General features: G+C 40.0%; 1 protein-coding gene and 1 non-coding gene across 3 annotated transcripts in view; both read right to left on the bottom strand.

The window, feature by feature from the left end:
- DYNC1I1 (dynein cytoplasmic 1 intermediate chain 1) overlaps positions 1–20,916 on the bottom strand; it is a 308,192-nt gene that overhangs the window by 79,004 nt on the left and 208,272 nt on the right. The gene's annotated exons all lie outside the window — the stretch shown is intronic.
- LOC122214679 lies at positions 19,222–19,375 on the bottom strand. Its single transcript, XR_006200055.1, has one exon. It is a non-coding gene; the product is annotated as a small nucleolar RNA SNORA62/SNORA6 family (small nucleolar RNA).

Raw genomic sequence — 20,916 nt, 5'->3', positions numbered from 1 at the left:
GTCTTGTTGAATTGTTGTTGAGAAGTTTGGAGAACCCAAGTCGAAAACAATGAATTCGTAGACTATGGCCCAGTCACAGTGGGATGAGTTTCCTTTTGCATCAATATAGGCCATGCCTGGGATGTTTCCTTCATGGATCACATGCTTTTGGTCACAACCTGCCCAACAGAGACACATGTAGTATAATAATTGTTCATCTGCTACAATGCCTCGCTTAATTCCCTTCAATTTTATTTGCTAGCTTTTACATTTCCTTCCCCTTTCTTCTTCCTCTCCCTTCCTAAAAGATTGAGCTCTTAGAATAGCATCAATAAAAAGGGCAGTGAAGGTTTGGTTCCCAACTTCCCTTCAGCATCGCTCTTCACGCTGGCACCAAACATCTGAAAGTTCTTATTTATTAGTAAGAGCGATAACAAACATCATTGTCACACCATTTACATTGTTATGCGCTGCGGGGGTGTTCCAAAATTTTTGAGTACCTACTAAGTGCCAAACCTGGTATATATTGCTGTATCAGTCCTACTAGGTGAGTAATTTTTGCCTTCATTATTTCAGGTTAGGAAACCCAGGCATGGACACATAAAGCCACTGACTTGGATCAAATGAATACCAGGTGGCAAAGCCCAGATTTGAACTACAGTCTGGCTGATTTAGAAGCCAGTGTGCCACGAAACGTTGTGTCAGTTGAAAACCAGGTGCATTTTCTCTTGGAGGTACACAAACTCCCGCTCCTAAGCGCCACACCTCTGACTTCACACTGTGGGACTGATAATCACTAAGCCTCATTCATCCCCACATGGCAGACAGGGATTTGGGGCATCCTGGCTGCTACGGTGGCCTTGAGTCTCCAACCCCTCTCCGGCTGGACTTATGTTGCTGGTATAGAGAATGATCACGTGACTCAGCTCTTAGCCTACCAGTTGTGACAGGTGACAACAGAGCTAATTAGTACCAATTGTGGTGATATTTACCATGAGGTGGGTACTTCCTGCTGCGAACTGATTGAGACCAATTAATCATTTCATAGGAGTCTACTGAACAGCTAGCAGCTGGAAACCGATTGCATCACTACTGACAAGCTCTGTATTTATTGTCACTGCTTTGGGAGAAAAATGTTGTGTTTTCATCTTGTCACTATGCAGACAAACCAAAAATGCCATTCCAATACAACAATTTCTTCGTAAATGAGTGTTTATCCCCCAAATAATTATGTGAATTGTTATTAATTATTGTAGAAGGGAAGAGTGCCCCTGAAAAAGCATTAACAAGACCGACCCAACAGCAAGGTGGAAAATCTTGGCAAAAAATCCTTTAAAATGCAAAGCCATTCTGGGATGTCTGGGGTGGCTCAGTTGTTTAAACAACCGACTTTTGATTTTGGCTCAGGTCATGAGCTCATGGTTGTGAGACTGAGCCCTGCACTGGGCTCTGCGCTGAGCCTGGGGCCTGCTTGGGATCCTCTCTCTCCCTTGCACTCTGCTCCTTCCCTCCTCTCAAAATAAATAAAGAAACATTTAAAAAATAAATAAAATGCAAAGTCATTCTTAGAAAGTAACTGCTTCAGACTATCACCTGCACAAAGCATTGGAAACATTCCTTGTGCCAGGTGTTGGCCTGGATAGGACCCACCTGGTGTTACACTGAACAACAACTGGGAAATTCCTATTTCTTTATAAAAGGAAAGTTTGTTTCCTTTACAAACTTGGTTTATAAAAGGAAAAGTGGCTCCTAACCCCCCCTTTTTTAATTAATATATATATTTTTAATTTTAGTTAACATAAAGTACAATATTGGTTTTAGGAGTACAATTCATTTATCCATCACTTACATACAACACCCAGTGCTCATCACAAGTGCCCTCCTTAATGCCCATCACCCATCCAGCCAACCTCCCACCTCTCCCTCCGTCAACCCTTAGTTGTTTCTCCTTCATTAAGAGTCTCTTGTGCTTTGTTCCCCTCTCCCTTCTCCCCCACCTTCCCATATATTCATCCGGTTTGTTTCCTAAATTCCAATCCTATTTTAGTCATCACAACTAGTAAGAGTTCTATAGAGAAGTTGGCACAAATTTATATTTTATTTTTTCATAAATTCCTTATAATAGTTCTAGATTTTTAGAAAAGTAGTGAAGATAGAACAGTTTCCATACACCTCACACCCTTTTCCCTACCGTCAACACCTTCCCTGTTGTTACATTCATACAGCACATTTTTCACAAGGAACAAAGCAATATCGATACACTGTTACTGAAATCCATGCTTTGTTCAGGTGTTCTTAAATTTTACCCAATGCCCTTTTCCTGCTCCAGGATTCCATCCAGGAGACACATCACCTAGACATCATGTCCCCTAAGGTGTCTCTAGACTGTGACAATTTCTCAGACTTCTCCTGTTTTTGATGATTTTAACTGTTTTGAAGAGCACTGGTGGTCAGGAATTTCCTAGAATGTCCCTCAACTTGGGTTTAATTTTTTTCTTATCATTAGGCCTAGACAAAAATCTTTTTAGGTCTTACAAACATTTGAACAAAAAGAAACCCGAGTTCCACGTCAGTTAGTGAAAGGGGATTATAACACACACACACACACACACACACACACACAGTCCATTTTTATAAATTTGTTCTGAAAACTTTACTATGGATAAAGCAAGGTGGGGCTGTACCCCCATATCTGGAAATAAGGCTCACTAAAACATTCTCAGGTCAAAGAAGCTTTCTCAGTACAGACTTCTAATCATTTACTCATCATTTAGTGTGTTTTTTTCAGGAAATAAGAAACCCAGTTGCTATGCCTGGGCTGGAATAGGATTGTGTTGCAAGCTGAAAGTGAACTTTTGCTTTATAAAAAGGACAAAAAAGCATAGGAAGAGATGAATATAGGGGTTGCTTTATATGTTAATGAGCACCAGCTTTCTTCAAATCAAATGTCTAAATCCTGCTTAATTAAAAAAAAAAGGAAGTTGATATTTGGATATGTCATGTGTTGACATCCACCACTTTGACTTATGGGGGTACGAACTAAAGAGAACAGATTACTTTATTCAAGAGAGAAGGAAAAGACTTCCAATTTGACAGGAAAGAGTGTAGGCGGCATTAACTTCAGTACTTGTTAAAACATGAAGGATTAATAGCGAAAAAAGGGAGGGAAGAATTGTGAATGTCTCCAGCTCAGTATCTTCAAAAATGCTTGTGGTTTCTGAGAATGGCACACCCGACCACATGAAAGTGACACTAAGGGACTCAGCCACACGACTTCTCTAAATCCAGAGCTGGGACTGCTCTACTTTTACCATCAAACCATCTTACTTGAAGTGTAGCCACAAATTAAATTTATTTTTTATTGAAAAAGTACTAAGTCCTTACCAAGAGGGCAAACACAGCATTCAGAAACACTGGTCCCTCACCCCCTTCCCTGCCTCCTGCCCCCCCACCCCCACCCAACCTTGACAGAGTAAGCCATGTAAACCATGTAAAGAAGAGCCAGTTCGTAGTCTATGAATTTTTCCTTGGCCATGTACAAAAGGCAGTGATGGCTTTCAGCTGAATCTAACAGCATCCGGTTATCAGCTATTCTTTTTTACAAACACAATAATAAACAGGCTGATCAGATTCAGAACTGTTGTATTGGCAAGAATGTCTAAAAACGATTGCACGATAGATCTGTCTTGCTTTGTGGACAATTTCTTTCTGAATTTGTAGGATTTGGGTTTTACGCTTGAGATGCAAAAAGGAGGAAGAAAATACAGCCTCCCTCTGTCTGTCACTCAACAACCCCCTGCTGATAAAATAAATCTACATTTGGAGCGTCCACCCAAAGAGTCATGGAATGTCCCACATTAGATTATTACCAAGCCACTTAGATCAGAAATTATAGGGGGACCATTAAAAAAAAAAAAACAACAACCTCAGGCATTCCACTATGCAAACGCTCTTCACATGGGTTTTTTGATTGACTGTAGTAGTTTTGCCAGCTGTGACAGTGGATGGAATCAGTTGGATCGTTTTAAAGTTAGCAAGAAAATAAAAGAATTTTGCAAAAATAGGTCCTTTTTCATATTAAAACTACATGGTGAATACAGACCTTGGGGGAAACAAATGGGAAGTGAGGTCCTCCAGCCAAGAAGTGATGTGGCACAAAGGCAGAAGCAGCCTTTGTCTCTTTTCATCTGCCTGGAATTACTTAGATATGCTGATGCCTGCAGCATGGAGATGAACCAGATGACCTGTTAGACTGTGTCTAGCTTGGTGGTTCTATTGATACATTACTACTTTGAAGTGCTGAGAAGGACCAGAAAAAAATGGTGTAAGTGCCTGCTAAAAGATGAATGCAAGAGACAAGGGTGAACTGACTTTTGTGATTGTCACCCAATCCCGAGGCCCACCCAGCCCCCAATTTCCACACCAATGTTTTTTCCACTGAAGATTCTTTGATGTTTAACAAGAGACCCAAAGAACGAGAGAGACTAGAGTGTGGAAAGGGTTGGAAATCTGTCCTGGTTGCTCATTTCTAAGCAGAAAGAAATCCCCTCTCAACGTAACATGTAGGTGTACTTAGAAGACCAGAGGATAAATAGGTATCAAATTCCCCAGTGTTCAACCTGAGCTGGTTTTTATTTTTTATTAAAAAAATTTTTTTAATGTTTATTTATTTTTGAGACACAGAGAGAGACACAGCATGAGCAGGGGAGGGGCAGAGAGAGGGAGACACAGAATCCGAAGCAGGCTCCAGGCTCTGAGCTGTTAGCACAGAGCCCAATGTGAGGCTCGAACCCACAAACCACGAGATCATGACCTGAGCCGAAGTCGGATGCCTAACTGACTGAGGCACCCAGGTGCCCCAATCTGGAGCTGGTTTTTAAAAGAGTGACAAAATAGAGAAACAAATTCAGTGACAAACAAAAATGTATGAATAAAAAATCCTTTGGGATCAAATGGCTAAATTTATAGCACTTTTGAGATTTTTCTCTGTCCTTTTTTTGTCTCCCAGGGGAAAACCCTACCTCACAAAACTCAGAATGTACAAATTAAAGGCCATTCACATGGAGTTTGAAGCTTCTAGTTTTGGGAAAAGAGTGTAGAGCCATATGAAAGGCTGTCTGTCAACAGAATCCTGTCTGAACCATGTCCTTCATTGGATGATATGGGTGATAGTGCCGGTCAGCTGGAAGAAAGAAATGTGATGGTAATTCCTAAACACATGTGTCAGAGTAAATCCAATATGCATGCCAGTCAGTTATGATAATGGAGTGGAATACGTTACTTTGTGCATAGCTAAATAAAAATACACACGGACAATATTTCTTTTCCTTTTCCCTAAAAGAATGATTTTATGTAAAGAATAGCAGCAGTTTTTCATAGTAATCTGAATTTTGTTTATAGACTTGTGATGATGAGCATTTTATTTTTGGAACTGGTTGCTACCGTTTGCTATGAGATTCACAAAGCGCCCAGCGTTATTTCTCAAGTGTCGAAAAAAGAAAGGTGTCCAGTGTTCCTGGGGAACCAGAAACAATATGAAACCAGATGATGAAGAGTTAAGAAAAACTTCTCAGCCTGCTAATGAACTCCATCCTGCCTTGGTGAGACCACCCTCCTTTTAAGTAAGAGGTAATTTAATATGCATCTAACTCAGTTGTGTTTGGGTTTCATCCAATCTAAGAGTATCAGTGTGATAAATTATAATGAATTGTCTGCAATACTTCACAAAGTGACTATAACAGAACTGAAAAACAAGATCTCTCAGCCTGATTTTCCAACTCCGTTTGAATACTTTTTGCCTTATTCTTGTCAGACCACTCCGAAACTTGCAAATGTTTCTTATAGCTCCCTCACACTGAAAAGTTATGTGCTTCGAGCTCCATTTGATTAGATCCACAATTGTTGGCTGTCTCTATTAAATCAAGCCCCACACTTGAAAATGACACCAACTGTGAGACCAGCCAAATAATATAGCAAGAGAACTAACATGGCTTCTTTAGTTTCCAAAAGGTTTCTTTACATGTTAATTTCCTTTTGTAATCCACACTGTGTGCTCGGAAGTAGGTTAATGAAATGGCCTCCAAGCCTACTTCAGATTTTGAAAAAGCCAGCTGGATCCAGACACCGTAGTGTCTGTAGGAAAAATGGGCAGAGGCTGAAAAGGGGGTCAGGAAACTCAAATTCTAGCAGGGGCTTGTGGTACAGCTGTGTGACTTTGCTCACGTGACTTAACTCCTTTAGGATGTACTTTCTTCATTTAGGTTAAGAACCACTGTCCTAGGGAAAAGGCCTTTTCATTTAATGGCTTTAGGTAGCTCCAGCTCTTCAGAATGCAAAAGCAGGACTGTTATTCTACAGATGATCCATCCTACGATCTATAGATGATCTATCATAAATAACGAGGAGATTGGCATTAAGCTGTTTCCTGTGTAGGTTGGAAGACAGCAGTCTTTAGGGTGACACATGAAATTTGTGCGGGAGGACCAGGATGGGATTTTTTTACCCCTCCTATTCATAGACTACGGATGTGTAGAGATTCATGGGTTGGTGATCAAGACCAATTTTCTGTGTGAAAATCCTGTTAATTCTATCAGGCTTAACGTCCTCATGGGCAAAATACTGGGCATATTGGACTTGTAAGCCTCACAAGGGCAAGAGGTATGCTTTTCTTTTCTGTGTTGAGCTTTGTGCCTGAGACGGTTCCTGAGAACTAGTAGGTACTTGTATTCATTTCCTATTGCTGCTGTAACACTACCACACACTGAGTGGCCTCAAACAATACAAGCTTATTACCCTATGCTTCTGGAGGCTAGGAGGACTAAAACTGAGGGGAGAGCAGGGCTGCATTCCTTGCTGGAGGCTCTAGGGGAGAATCAGTTTCCTTGCCTTCTTTCCAGAGTCTACAGGCTGGCCCCATTTCTTGGCTCACAGCCATCCTCCATCTTCAAAGCAGCAATGGCTGGTTGAGTCTTTCTTCTATCACATCATTTTGATTCTGCTTCCATCATCACACTTCCTTCTAAGCCTGGCTCTCCTGACTCCCTCTTTCACTTATAAGGACCCGCCCTTAAAATTACATTGGGCCCACCCAGATAACCTGGAATGATCTTTTCTTAAGATCTTTAATTCAATCACATATACATAACTGCCACATGAGGGGACATATTCACAGATTCCTGGTATTAGGAGGTAGACATCTTTGGGTGGCCGTTATTCTTTCTGCCTACCACAGTGTTCAATAAGTATTTGATCAACTTGTAAATATTTTGCAAAAACGGTAGGGTAAATACTTTGAGTTATTTGTAAGGTTAGCCAATTCCCATCACCCATCACTAACCAAAGTCATGGTCACGTGTGCATGTACACTTCTGATCCCGCTCAAATCTACAACCTTCATACTCATTCAGGCTCATGCTCACCTGACCCTGTTTAGGCTTTAAAAATGCATGCTGGTTCTATTTTACTCTCTTTCATCTGGTAGACAGAATATAATCTGTTGTGACAGATTTTCCTGACCAAGTTGAGTGAATTGCTCACTGTCACATACAGACAAAAACGGAGCCAGAATAGAGATGTAAAACCCCTTTCTACTTCCCTTGCATCCCATCTCATACTCAACTCTTTTCTCCAATTACCATTGCAAACAGATCAACCAACAAAGAAGAGAGGGTGGGAATCTTCAGGCAGAAGTAAAGATGCATGCATCATATTGCAATCCTACCGGTGAAAACCCAAACTTCGTTCTGTTATTAACAACCTCCAAGTCATGTACCTTCCCCTCCAAAATAAATGCTTCAAATCGAAGCCACAGTCCCTGAACTGCTCTCCCACTAGAGATGCTACTAACCACCATGTCGATCAAGACCCATACACCTTCTGTCAAAACTCTTTCAGGTTTTTCTCTTGGCATTAAAATATATATGACAGCAAACTACCTCCAACTGCCACCCAATCCTCCTCCCACCAACACAGGTAAAGTTTCAGGATGATTTTGGCAGGCAACCCATAGGAACCTTAGTGGCGGACAATTACCTATTTTTATTTTGAAATTTTCAATTATTTTGAAGCAACTGATATTTTATGCAGGTTAGTTTGTGTCATTTAGGGCAAATTTCTACCACTACTCAGTCAAAGCAATTACAGGAATCCTGTCTTATCTTTGACTTAACTGTAACATTCAGAAAGGGATGACAACCTACTGTATTTGTTTAATGTCAATTCTATCAAGGCAGCATATATAACTGGTATCAAAGAGTAATTGGGAATAATTGTAAATTAATTTAACACTGCACTTAAGATAACGACAATAAGGGATAAGTAATGAAAACTTGATTGACACGCAACAACACTTCAGCATTCAATACCCCAGGCATTCTCTTCTTTTAAATCTGGCAACCAACCACACCACATTATATCGGTGACAAAGTCCACAGATTTACTTACTGGTTATCTTAAGTACAAATAATATATCTCTCTGTGGCCTAGAGGAAATAATTGTGCGAGACTTATAAGGTGTAAATTCTCCAGAATAATTTTTCCTGCAGTTCTAGTAGATCACCAAATATTTAAAACCTACCGTTTGCACATATAAGCTTCCTGCGGTGGGTCTGACACAGCACATAGGCTCTCACTAAGGAATGTGAATTTATGGGAAAATCTAGTTCAAAGGTAAATAAACCTCTAATACGTATTTTTTTCCTTATTTAATTCCATATTCTTGATCATGAGCCTTAAAATGTAAAGAAACTGATCCGGAATTAACATCAAGAGGCAGGGAAAATAAACACAAAATAAAGTTTAATTTCTAAATAACTACTCCTGGAGTCAGAAAATGCTGTAACTTGGTGGTGATAATGTCTTTCACATGGCAAATACGAGGTACTGTGGAAAGTTCCATCTATGTCTATATTGGCCAGCTCAAATGTAGAGGTGAAGAACTTTGTCAAAAGGCAAAACAAACCAAAAAACCCCAAAAACCCTACAACTTTTTAAGGCAATGAGGCTAGGAAGGCAATGAGAGTTTCATTGTCCTGTATAATTTGAATAACTACCTGAGTTTTTCACCCCCCTTTCCAAACTGTAGACTAGGGTATAGCTAGCTACAAGCTGTCACACATCTGGAAGACTATTTTAAAACACATTCAAATGTTTTGACTACATGATGCCAAGCATCTGGCAATACAAACTTCTCTTAGGTATTTTTCTGCTATAGAATTCAGTCTGTGTAGACAGTCGTTGTGCCAGATTTTGAACTACATGTTTTATTTGCAGAATGACAAAAATATATATGCAAAGGTAAGGTTTTCCTTATGCTTTTGATTTAGGTAGACTTAACTTAATGATGTTAACAGAGTTGCCATTGATTCTTGCATTACTTGAACTACTGTCTAGTGGTGTTCTCCCCCTGTCCCCAAAAGCCCTTCAGTGGCCTCTACTGGTCAGTTCCTCCCCAGGAACATTCTCTCCCAAACGGACAGCATTCACTCACTTGTCTAAATAGTAACTGACTTTATTGGTTTCATTCCACAGCAAGGATGAGGGAAGGCGAGGTTTCTAGTTTTCCCTGTCTAATAGGAACCAGCCTTAGGCATACCTGTGGTTCACCACCCATCCCCAAACCATTTGCAGGATCTTGAGGTAGGAGGTAGGTATTCTTCATGTGAGGTCGCCCTCCTCCTAATGCAAGCTGGCTCAGACTTCCAAAGGCTGTTTCCACAAACTAACCTAACCATCCCTATCTCCACACCACTTTCACCTTTTCACACTAAGTCTTAAGTCAGATGACCCCCACAGTGGGGGGTGTTCTGGGTAAAATATGCACTAATTATTTCAGTTTTATAGCTTGCAATCTACTGCAGATCGCTCATTCTTGTTTTTGACCTAAGAGAACAGGGATAAATTCCTCACAGGCAAGGTACAGACCATATTCACCATTGTGGCCTTGGCACCTAAGCAGGGTGCTAGGCACAATAAAGGTCTGTTCAATTGTTCTGGATAAAATGCAGTCCATTCCGATGTTGAAGTAAAGATCACTACATTTCAACCTTGAATTAAACTTAGCCAGGGAGTCCAGTTTGGGCCTAAGCAGTGTTCGCAATTTGGATAATCATGAAGAGCAGGCGCATGGGGTGGGCCTGCCAGAACTCTAATAGCATTAGGGTGCTACTGGTAAAATATAAAAACTGTATTTTTTTTGTATTATGTATTATGTATTATGTACTTTGTATTATGAACTTTGGAGCCATGTATTATTAAGGCCTCCTTGACATAAAGACTACACACTTAGGGGAGAGAATCTCTGTCTCCCTGTTTGTGGACCACACCCTGACTGGCTTGTTCTGGAAGCTGCTGGGCTGTTCAGGGCTCTGGAACACAATCAGCAACAATGGCTCCGCAGCAATGAAAGCCAGCACATGGCTGTGAAGCTCGCTCCGGAGGTGTGTGACGGCAAGCCCTTGGTGTCTGATGGGGTGGGAGCATCGGGGAAAGTGGCGGGGCTTGGATGCTGGAGGTCCAGCAAGCTGCCTTTAGCATCATAGGCCATCCTTGAGACCTTATTCGTGAACATACTTGTGACTCCCACTGGGAAGGCCCAGAAAACAAGAGGGAGGATTTGAAGAGCCCAGAGAGCTTAAGTTGCAGATGGGGTGAGAACTATAGATGTATGGTTTATGCTGTTAACAAGACCTCATTAAATCAGTCTGGTGTGGCTTAGGAAAGCCAGGATTTGACAGATAGATGGACTAATACATAGAGGGAAAATGAATTCGGTGACATCAAGCAATATAATATTTTTCTATTTTATAATATATTTAATAGCATAAGATGTTGCTAATATATTTAATAGCATAAGATGTTGCTATTTCCCTTTTAAATATATTCCAAATCAAGTATTTGAAGCAGTTTTATAATCCTCTGAGCTGAAAATATAGCTAAGACACTCATAGAAAGTCTCCTAGAGGATTAACAGTTCCATGGTAGAGAATGTATTTTAATTCAGAATTCGTCAAGTAAAGCAGCCTCCTCTGTAGGTTTTACAAATAAAAGCAACTGGTGGCTAATATTTCTAATCTTCAATCAGTTTTCTGTGGATGAAAAATCAGAATCAGGGATTATTGCTTTTACAAAGAATGTTTAGACATCCCAGTGACATGATCACTATATAAAATATAATTCAAATGATCTCAGTTTAAACACTGACTTTGACAGTTAGTAAAATCATTTAATTTTCTACTATGGAAACTATTTTAATAATTTTAACCACTTTTAGATTATATCAATTCTTTGAGATGAAGGACGATGAAGAAACAAACTAATCTCTGTAAATTGAGCTCCACTGCAAAAATGATCTCCATTCTTCAGCAGGGATATTAATGGGTAACCTTTTGAGGGCCTCTTCCTTGTATTTCTCTTCTTCTGCCTCTTCTGTCTCACACGGCTCAAATGAAACCTAGCTCACGAAAACAGACTTACTTAATGATCCCCTTCCCTCGGCTTTCTCCCATTCTCTTTCATTCACATTCCCAACTTTACATCTCTCTTCTCATTTTCCTTGTTTCTTTCCGGGGAATGACCACCTCAAAGGATTAATTCAGAACAGGCAGCAGAAAACGGTAACAAGAGTGGGCAAATCAGGATGTGGATTTAAAATCAAGAGGTATTTTAAAGGAGGAGAGTTTCTCAAATTAAACATATGTTAAGAATATGGGTTTGTTGTTCATGGCATACCTGCTGCCTGTGATCCCACCCTCATCGGATCAGCCTTCAAGGGCAGAGCATTCCCTAGTGGAATAATAAATACAGCAGCTTGAGTGAACATGGATCTGGGCAGCCCAGTGACCCTCCTTTCCTCTTGGTCTGACTTCACTGTTGGAACACAGGTGGTCACTGAATGGCTGAAGTAGTGAAATGGATCGTGGCCCCTTGGGCTCAGAGCCAGAGATAGAGAGAAAATTCAGGTTCCAAGGAATCAGGCTTTGGGCACATAAAAATTCTAATGTTCAGTCCTGGCATTTATACTAAACTTTGCTTTAACTGATATTGCCTCTTTTCCAAGGCATCATCTTTCTTACTTTGTTATATGTGAACTAGGCAACAAAAATCCATTAGACTTTCGAAAAATAGGTTGTACGGATGCTTAGAGTGCTTCTCTTTGCGCTGACCTTCCATCAACTTAACAGTATGGCAAACTGTATTCTGTAAGTAAAAATGAAAGCCTTGCCTTATGTCAGCACTTTCATTCTTCCCGGTGTATCATATCAAGTAGTTCTCTGCTGTCCCAGAATTATGTGCCCAAATATTGTTGATAGGAACCAGTCATACTTATGCTCATTAAAAGGTTTCAGTAGGAACTATGCAGAATAGCGATATATTATGTATTTGTTCACATATATCCTTCCTTGCTTTGGAGGAGTTTTGAGGTGGAGAGCAGTAATTAAGATACTTATGATTTGAATGCACTCTACTGATAGACAAGATTCAACAGTCTTGGATCTCTCAGGATAAGCATCCCTGATATGAACATAAGAAATCCATGTGGGTTTTGAGGGAAATATTTTTAGTGTGGTGTTGAAATAATATAGGTATGAGAAGCTCAAGACCCCTCTCTCCCATTTGTTTTGATATTATTCTTAGGAAACAAGAGCTGCCTAACAAGCTGTGAAATTACCACAGAAGAATAAAGGATAACTGGCTTCCCTTTACACTGTCTGAAAAATAGTACTTTCTAACTAAATGAATAGTGTTGGGGAACAAATGATTTCTGAGTCCCTCAAGCATTTCATAAAAGTCCACTTATGAAGTATAGCATATAAACAACAAAACCTTCCTAACTCTTCGTTAAAGCAGTCAGGCCTCTGACATTTGATTACTAGTTCAGTTTATCACACAGTCTTGGTGTGCATATATTTTCGTATTTCTGTAACAATGTCCCAAATCAGCAGAGAACCTGATATATGAAAATTCCTATATATACAAAAAATAGTTTAGAGGATGTGATTATTTGCTTTTCAAAAAAATTCATTTATTTATCAAGGTCTCCTTTAGTGAGCCATCTCTGATTGAGAACTGGCCGCCTTTCTCCATGTTGTCTGAATCTGTGATGTTTTAAAGAACTTGGCTCAAATGTCCCCCTCACAAAGGGGAGAACATATTATAATGTTCTAAAGGCAGGAGGTTTGTGTTAAGCCTGTCTCAGCAGCTTCAATATAGAGACAGGAAAATCCAACGAAACCCAGTTCCAAAATTTAGCAAGTCCTCATAATTTGAGCAAACACATTAAAGAAGATGCCATGAAGCAGGTAGACAGTATGATCAAAAGTGTGGCTTGGGAGGTCAGGGGAGGAGAGAAGGTAGAGCACAGGTAGAACTCTCCTTCCACTGGTCACCTTCCCCCAAAGTGAAGTCTCATCAATTTTAATGGCCATGGGTTGATACCACGTCGTTACACCTTCAATGAAGTGATGTCAAAGAAAGCCAGCTGAGGACAAAGATGGTGAGACACGTGAAGAAGGGGATGGGAGGGAGAATACTGTATTTATGTGTTCATCCCCACTCTTGCAGAAACCCAAAGTCAGCTGCCTTGCTTGAGGGATTGTTCCCCTTGACATTCCAAGGTCATGTTGCCTCTGTCCGTGATCCATAATCCTTTAAGACAAAATGCCATTCTGCTGCAAGCACACTGGAAAACTCTGCAGCACTGGCCAGAGATGGGATGGTTTGCTCTGGGACAGGAGCATGAGCAATGCTCAAGCCAGGCAAGATGACGACTTGGCAGGGGAAGACAGAATCGAGAAGAATTAGAGAGAATTCAGGCATCAAATAGGTGGTTGGCCCAGAAAATCACGAAGTTTCCTTCAAACTCTGAGATTCTACAATTCTGCATATTAATAGGTCTCATGGAAAGAGTGTTAACCCATATATGAGAAACAATGTACACACGAAAAGCAAAAGGGAAAACAAAAAAATCCCTTCCTACACCCCTTAGATTACAACATGGCTAAACTATTTAAAAATGGTAATTTGACTTAGCTAGGGATTTCCATTTAAAAATGATTAGAAGATGCAACAAAAATATAATCTCTGGTTACAAATATTAAATGGGTATGGATGCAGAACTATGGGTCAGTAGTTAACATTGGCCAATGCAATGTCTCTGCTGCTCAAACAGAATTCAATTAAATTTATGATGGAAATCTCCATGAATGCTCACGAAGTATGTGCACAGGGTCTGTCCTCTCTCGCCTACATTTCTGTGTGTGTGTGTGTGTGCGCGCGCGCGCGCATGCACGTGCGTGCGTGCTTGTACTTTGCTGCTAACAGAGCACATTTGCTTTGACTGTGGAGCTCTTTCCAGACATTAAAAGCCACAATTCTAGTTTTTATACTTAGAAAACACTCAAAATGTGTTTCTTTCTAGGGGAAAAAGATACTGTGCCACCTTTGAGAGTCAAGCCCTTTGAATCCCATCAACTGTTGTGGGAAAACTTCTGATTCTATTTTTGCAGAATCTTTGTCTCGTATTTTCTGAAAGGCTTTGAGCTCTTGCACGCACAATCTTCTAGCGGCAATTTTAGCACAGTTGAATGCTTTTATTTGTGTGGCAGGTAGGACACACGATAATACACATCACTAAATTAGTACTGTTCCCATACAAAAATTCTTTTCTAGGACCTGCTTGCTGGTTGCCTCACTGAGGTATCAGAAGGTGGGATACTTTGATTTTAAACACAAGGGAAGGGACAGTGGGAGCCAGGCTTTTAGTGATGGAGCCTTTCGGGGCCCCAGGGTAACTGTTACACATCTCGTGTGGAAGAACACAGTGTGTGACATCAGTGTCCACACACAGCCCCCACTGAGATTAAAAACCACATGTAAGGCAAAATAATTTACTAAAATGTTGACAAGAGCACTCTGTTTACGAAACATTATGTGCAGGGGGAAACGCTGACTAAGCCAAAGGGAAAACTTGCGTGTAAGCTGCTTATCAACTATCCTTAGCAAGGTGAGGCGATCTTGGCAGCACTTTGGGGGACATTTTGACTTCTCTTTGCTTCATGCTCTGGAGTTATTTTTTCTATTTTTTTTTTTCATGCTGTCTCTGTAACACAACCTCTTTACATAGTTTATCTCAGGAAATGACAATTGGCTGTCGAATCCCATACAAATTGATTGGATATGACAGCTCAAAGGAATAAATATTCTGCAGGGAAGAAAGTTTCTACTTATACTCTTGTATTTTCAATCCTTTTTTTTTTTTTACCCCTTCTTCCTTAATTTTATTATTTCAATTAGATCATTTAAAAATCAACACATCACATACCAACCTCCCCTAAGAGCAATCATAAGATTTGATGATTTTTCTGATACACAGGCTAGGGTTTCAAATTTGCATTATTTTATCTACTGAATTAACTATGAATTCTAAACCAAACTAATGCTGCCATGTGTTTTTAAACATCTCTAATCTAAACCATCTGGAGAGGCATGGTTTTGCAAAGGCATCCTTTTCAGGACACTCTGTGGATTTTGTCACTGCTTGAGGTTTTGGCAAACCATCAACATTACTATAATTCTCTTTTATGAAATATAGCTTTTGACTAGGATTTTAGAGTCTTGGGTGTGTGCGTGTGTATTTATATGAGTGTGGGCACTTGTGTGCAGTTTTTGCTTCTGTCCCTTTCTTTTTTCAGAAGACGATATTTACAATAAACTTATTTTACTTTTTTAAACTTATTTAAAGAAACAAAGGTTTTTATTGCATATAAGGAATAAATTTTATTTCATCTACTCAACATAATGTCAGACCAAGTTATTAAGAAATGGAGAAGGACTAAGGAATCTACTCCTGAAATCATTGTTGCACTATATGCTAACTAATTTGGATGTAAATTAAAAAATAAATAAATAAAATTAAAAAAAAAAAGAAGTGGAGAAGGACTTTTAAATTTTTTTTTTTTTAACGTTTATTTATTTTTTGGGACAGAGAGAGACAGAGCATGAATGGGGGAGGGGCAGAGAGAGAGGAAGACACAGAATCTGAAGCAGGCTCCAGGCTCTGAGCCATCAGCCCAGAGCCCGACGCAGGGCTCGAACTCACGGACCGTGAGATTGTGACCTGAGCCGAAGTCGGACGCCCAACCGACTGAGCCACCCAGGTGCCCCGAGAAGGACTTTTAAATAACCCACCTTACTGGATGTAGGTGCTGGGAATACTTTCTAAACAACTCATTAGAAGAAAACATATCAGCTTTAGAAACCACAACAAAAAAAGTGTAGATATAAAATTATTATGGCAACAATGATTTGTGGGCATGTAAGATATGAACTCAACACATTTATAAGGAGATTACAACTGAAAATTGACTAAGCTAAATATTTTGCCTAAGAAAAGCAACACCTTATTTATTTCTTTGGCTAATAATGCCCATTTCCTTTAAAAATTAGAAATCAAATACAAGCATGGTAAAAGCAAAGTGTAGACTACTTATTACAACAAAGGTTAGAAAACTTCTCCCGGAAGTAAGGATGATGATTCTACTTCCACGGAGTCTCTTCAATAATAATGCTTTCAGGTAATTTCAAGAATTAATCACAAAAAAATGGAATGGATAGCCTTTTGTTGAGAGTCATTGTCTGAAATCAATTAAAATAATAATGTGACTAATGGGGAATATGTACATCTCTGTAAGTTATAATGACGTGGCATGTTCAAACAACCACTTTCATCCAAAAATATTAGGCAACTTAAAGATACACATAAATCAAAAGGTTTTGGTCAAGTTTGTAGAGGGGAAAAAAAGGTCTATTTTTAAGAAATACAATGGCCTGGATTCCAGAAATGGATCTGTGCTTATGAGATAAAGATGCCAAAGCAATGCACTAGCACTCCTCTCAGAGGTGGTCGCACCTAGAACACTCTCAGTGGGTGCTAATGTGGCCTGGGGCAATACTACAGCCCACCTTTCTGTTGTTCACTGTTTCCTTTCCCGAAATGACATCCTCCATAGCCACAACTTTGAGGGAGAGGATTCCTTCCGAGACTCTTTTTTTTTTTTAAGAATTCCTGATATTCTTTTTTTTTAACTTGTTTTATTTTTTTATTTTTTTTTAATCTACATCCAAATTAGTTAGCATATAGTACAATAATGATTTCAGGAGTAGATTCCTTAGTGCCCCTTACCCTTTTAGCCCATCTCCCCTCCCACAACCCCTCCAGGAACCCTCAGTTTGTTCTCCATATTTATGAGTCTCTTCTGTTTTGTCCCCCTCCTTGTTTTTATATTATTTTTGTTTCCCTTCCCTTATGGTCATCTTTTTTTTGTCTCTTAAAGCTCTAATATGAGTGAAGTCATAGGATTTTTGTCTTTGACTGACTAATTTCACTTAGCATAATACCCTCTAGTTCCATCTACATAGTTGCAAATGGCAAGATTTCATCCTTTTTCATTTCCGAGTAATGCTCCATTGTGTGTGTGTGTGTGTGTGTGTGTGTGTGTGTGTGTGTGAGTATATATATGGCATATATATATATATGTATATATATATGGCATCCATATATATATATATGCCATATATATATATACAGCATATATATATATAGCATATATATATATATACCATATATATATACTATATATATATATATATCACATCTTTTTTATCCATTCATCCATCGATGGACATTTGGGCTCTTTCCATACTTTAGCTATTGTTGATAGTGCTGCTATAAACATTGGGGTGCATAGGTCCCTTCGAAATAGCACACCTGTATCCTGTGGATAAATGCCTAGTAGGCAATTGTTGGGTTGTAGGGTAGTTCTATTTTTAGTTTTTTGAAGAACCTCAATATTGTTTTGCAGAGTGGCTGCACCAGCTTGCATTCCCATCCTGATATTCTTTCAAACCTGCTTCTGTCTATATTAAAATGATGAAGGATAAAGGAAAAGCACAGTCTGATATTCCAGAGAATGAAAGCCCCATGTAGGGGGGCCCTGGGTCATATGTCTTTAGGAGGGACAGCTCTTAACAGGCATGCTAATTTGGTCTTGGAGGAAAGTAGAACATTTGTCAACCCCATCTTCCTTACTCTTGCTTCAGGGTCTCCAGAGTGGGTTCAGTATGGCAAATGGCCAGCTAGTCTATATAGACTTCAGTGAAGCCATATGAGCTATGTAGAGACCAGGGGGTTCCTTTATGAAGCCTGTGCCTGAGGCAATCAGAATGAGTAATTAAGCCAAAGAAGCAAATACATCTGTACCTAGCACATGGTGGAAGCAGAGTAGCAGGGATGATATTGAAGCCATACACCAGTACAACATTACCCGTTATCAAAATTTCAAGATCATTTTGTGCTTGTTGGTAAGATGCCTTCCTCATGTTCTCCCAGTGCTCCCCTGATTTCCAGTCACCCTGGTCCCTTCCTTCTGCACGCCTAAGTCACCGTCTCCCCCATTCAACAACTACAGATGCAACACCTAATACAAAGCGGGGCCACATCTGTGCTATCTGGATGGTGCCATACAGATTACTACATATTTGGAATTTCATTCCTGCATGTTACATCACTGTAGCTGACACTGAGCAAGCACATACTCTGTGCCTGCCACTAAGTGCTTTATATATATTCATTTATTTTACTGTCGTGTATGACTTGCCCATGGTCATAGAGCTTCTAGGTGGTGGGACCCAAATTACAATCCCAGGCTGTATGGCCTTATATAGTGTTTACCTGTCTCCTAGGACCCAGTAAGTATCTCATCATCATCAAGTTATGAAACAAACATTTAAATGATTGAGATAAGAGAATTTTGGAATTGTAACAGATTCCGTCTTCACCTGGCAGATCATACAAAAAGCACACACAGGGATCTGACCGGGGATATGACCAATGTGAGGGGAACTGGCCGAGTGATGGGAAATAGGGCATGGTGGGGACTGGGAAAAAGTGAATAGCTCTTGGGGAGGGAGGCAGCTTCTTCCCAGCTCCAGCAAACTGCTGTATGAGGACCTGGTCATGGTGGATACTCCATAAATATCTGTTGAATGAGTGAATAAGTGAATGAGTGAATGAATGAATCTAAGTTAGGTGAAATTCCTTAGGAATATATTCAAGCAAGAAAAATAAGAATGCCAAGGTTTAAGCTTCTTCCCACGTGACCATCATGCAATGATACTGAAACAACCATATGTAAAGAAATGTTCACCTACTACTATAAACCAAATTGTATCCCCCACATTTTTTTTACTTGTAGAAAGAATTACTATCAAACTCCACTCGTTGGGCCAGAGAGCCTTGTGGTGTTAGCAAAAGACTTGCCCTTCATGTAACACACTACCAACACTTGTGAGTTCTTCGGCCAGCCAGCAGCCTCAACTCCAAGCTCTCACAATGTCCAGATTCCTTCACAAACATATGTTGAAGTCCTACCCCTCAATGTGTTTTTAATGGGAGATGGGGCTTTTGAAGTAATTGGCTTTAGATAAGGTCATGAGGTTGAGTCCTCATGATGCTATTAGGCACCAGAAGAGCTTGCTTTCTTTCTCCCTCTCTCTGCCAAGTGAGGATATATCCAGAAGGCAGGTGTCTATAAACCAGGAAGAGAATCCTCACCACACCAAAATAGCTGGCACCTTGATCTTGGGCCTACCAGTCTCCAGAATGATGGGAAAATTATTTTCTGTTGTTTAAGCCACCCAGTCTATGGCATTTTTTATGGCAGCCCCAGCAGATTAATACCCCTATAGAATCTCTTTTATCCCGACAATAATCTTCAGAGGTAAATAGAATTCGTTCCCTGAGAACACCTGTTCCCCTTAGACCGAGGCTACCCTGACCTCAGTGAATGGCTGGGTGGCAGAGTGGTGAGGACAAAGGGAGGGACAGGCTAGAAAGCTTGCTCATATTGCCGTCTGGCTCTCATTGCACAGCATCAGTAATTCCTGGGGCAATTCTCTGATGAGGCACACCTGGAGAAAGCCCAGTTCAGACAGTGTTAGTCCAGGGCATGGGAAAGGAAAGAAGGGCATTCAAGGACTGAATAAATCTTCAGTGTTGGGGTTCTGTGCCTTCAGTAATATATGCACATGAATGGGGCAGAGCAGACACTAGTTAGTCTCAGGTTTCATCATAATATTACACTGCAGCATGATCACTTGCAATATGAGATGGCAAGACAAAGGAAACACTTAAGAAATGATCTGTTCAAAGGTGTATTCTCATGGCATTCTCTGTATCAAATAGCTCACTTGGTCCCTCGTAAGGTGTACAGCCTCCTTCATTGCTATTTTCAGATAATGGATCGTCTACGATACAATCCATTTGCTATAATCCTGCTGATAATTCTAATTTCCCTAGATGGATTCCAATGATCAATTCTGTTTGTGCTATTTTTGGGGGAGAAGATTCCAGAAAGAGGGCAGATAAAGAGTGAGAGCTGGCAAGGCATTTTCCCTGCTTCCAGCTTCCTGGGCCAAAAGAGAAAAAGAAGCCCCTGCTGTTTGATTTAATAAGGATCAGTGTCTAGCTCAAGCCTCAATCATCAGACCAGTCATACTCAATTGGTATAAAAGAAGTATTTCCGAATGTCCGTGTTTCATTTCAGCGCGTACATGTAAACTCCCTTAGGCTTTTTTCTAAAGGCACAAAACAGCCGCTGTGCTGCTGTTCCTCTTGTCCCGTCTATATAACTTGTATCTTTTTTGTAAGAGCTTAATTTTACATTTACACCATATGCATTGTTCAATTTTCCATAACTGTGTACTTCAAAAAGTGTATCACGATCTACACAGCAATGGTTGAGGTGTCCTCTTCCGGGCTTCTCCAGCCTGCAGTACCTCCATCATCACAATGAAAACTGGGTTTTAATTACATTAGTTAGCATGTTCTTTGTCTGTCCACTTTGTTCTCTAATGACTAAGCACCTATTATATACTTTGATT

This window comes from Panthera leo, chromosome A2 (assembly GCF_018350215.1).
Source record: "Panthera leo isolate Ple1 chromosome A2, P.leo_Ple1_pat1.1, whole genome shotgun sequence".
NCBI classification, from domain to species: domain Eukaryota; kingdom Metazoa; phylum Chordata; class Mammalia; order Carnivora; family Felidae; genus Panthera; species Panthera leo.
The sequence above is the reverse complement of the archived record's forward strand: the minus strand, read 5'-3'. Positions and strand labels throughout refer to the sequence as shown.